The following is a 1,897-nucleotide window of genomic DNA, read 5'->3' as shown; positions in this document are numbered from 1 at the left end:
AGACGTCCGTGCTAGGTGTAGTGGTGACCATCTTGCTATGGACACGTAGCCCAAGAATGTTGTACATGTCGTGCAACATGATCGTAATCTCCCCAAATGGCATATGAAATGTGTTTGTATATGGCTGCCATCTCTCAACAAAAGCAGAAATCAACGACCAATCAAGTTTTTTAAACATCTTCCCGGGCAAGTGAGACAACCAACTACCATCAATCAACTGGAGGTTCTCCACTAATTGACGACCTCGCCACGTAATCAAGTTAGAACACAACTTTGACCAACACACCGCAAAACACTTCGCTCCTGTTCGATCCATATATATCGTGCCACGTGACCACCAAAACTAGGGATAATTGTCCCATTCTCAGGACCACCCGACATCGGCTCTTGCACTAACCATGCCTCTACAGAGCTGGTAGTAGGCTGACTCGATCCACTACCAACAAATCTCCCATACTGACCCCTATATACCATATGATAATCTTGAGGGCTCGATTCTTCATCCCGGTCACCAGCATGACTAGCCGAGACTTCCTCCTCGCCAGGTGGAGTACACCCGTATTGCTGCTTCCTGAATTTTGGTCTCCCGACCAACCACTAGTAGACCCGTATTGCTGATTGGGATGAAACGGTGCTGAACGAGATGACTGTCTCCTAAGAGACGCATTCAAACGTCGTGATATTGCATGTCGAGCACATAAACCCTCGATCTACATAAAATAAGTGCAAAATCCAATTTCAGTAATAATTACAAAAAATACTACTTGTTTAAAGTTGGACTACAAAAAATAATATTCAAATTAATTCTATTCAAATTATGATCAAAATCTAAAATGAAACTTGCTCTAAAAAACTCCCTCCCCTAAAAATCGGGCTACAAAGATATATAGGAGGAGCGAACAAAATCCAAGCAAGACAGATGCCCAGAGAGGAGCGGCCATGCAATAAAGGAGGCGCGCCCACGCACGCACATGGCGCACCCGCGCTGATATGGGTTTCTTCGATTCTTCTCGCGGCTTCGTGCGTTCGCTAAGGTCTTCGAATGAACGCGCAACATGATGATGATGAACACTAAGAGTGGCAGTTCCAAAAGCACTTGATTGTGGGTTCAACACCCCATCTTCATGAGAGCACGGCTTGAGAGCGCAAGAGCTAGAACTTGGAGCTCATTACTCTCTTCCAACATTTTCACCAATTCTATTTGGCTTCTCATAATCTCCAAAAGTTTCATCTTAATTGGTTCCAAATTAGAATTCATCTCTAATTCTCTCAATGAACCACGAATTTGATTATAAGGAGACTCAAAGCTAGACCCTAAAGATTGGAAAGATGAAGAGCATTGAGGAGCATCATAAGGGAAAGAATTATGTGCAAGCATGCAAGGATCAACATTAGAGATAAGAGTGGCATCATCAAAATTTGGTATGGGGGCACAAGAAGGCATGCAAGATTCATTATTCATGGAACATGCACCATAACAATCATCAATAGAAGCATTTGAATAACCATGACCACGATCATAACTATCTCTAGCAAACCATACATAAAAGTCCCAAGCATCATTGATTGAAAATGCTTGAAATCTACCATTAAACATGCTTTCAACAATGTCTCTAGTTTGCTTACTCAAATTATGATAACAAATCCCACAAGCCTCCTAAAGATCATAACCATGGTAACTAATGAAGTCTCTAGTTTATTAAAGTACACCCAAAATGGCTCATTCTTAAATTGAGGAAATGAGGTATTTCTCATTTTTATACAAAACAAACAAAAATCAAATAAAAGAAAAGTTTATACAAAGACCTAGACTCAAGCAATCAAAACACTCAAACATAGACACCGTTCCCCGGCAACGACGCCATTTTGACGAGGGGTGGAACTAGGTCATTGAAAC

The sequence above is a fragment of the Chenopodium quinoa genome, unplaced genomic scaffold (assembly GCF_001683475.1).
Source record: "Chenopodium quinoa cultivar QQ74 unplaced genomic scaffold, ASM168347v1, whole genome shotgun sequence".
NCBI classification, from domain to species: Eukaryota; Viridiplantae; Streptophyta; class Magnoliopsida; order Caryophyllales; family Amaranthaceae; genus Chenopodium; species Chenopodium quinoa.
Note: the sequence above shows the minus strand (reverse complement) of the source record.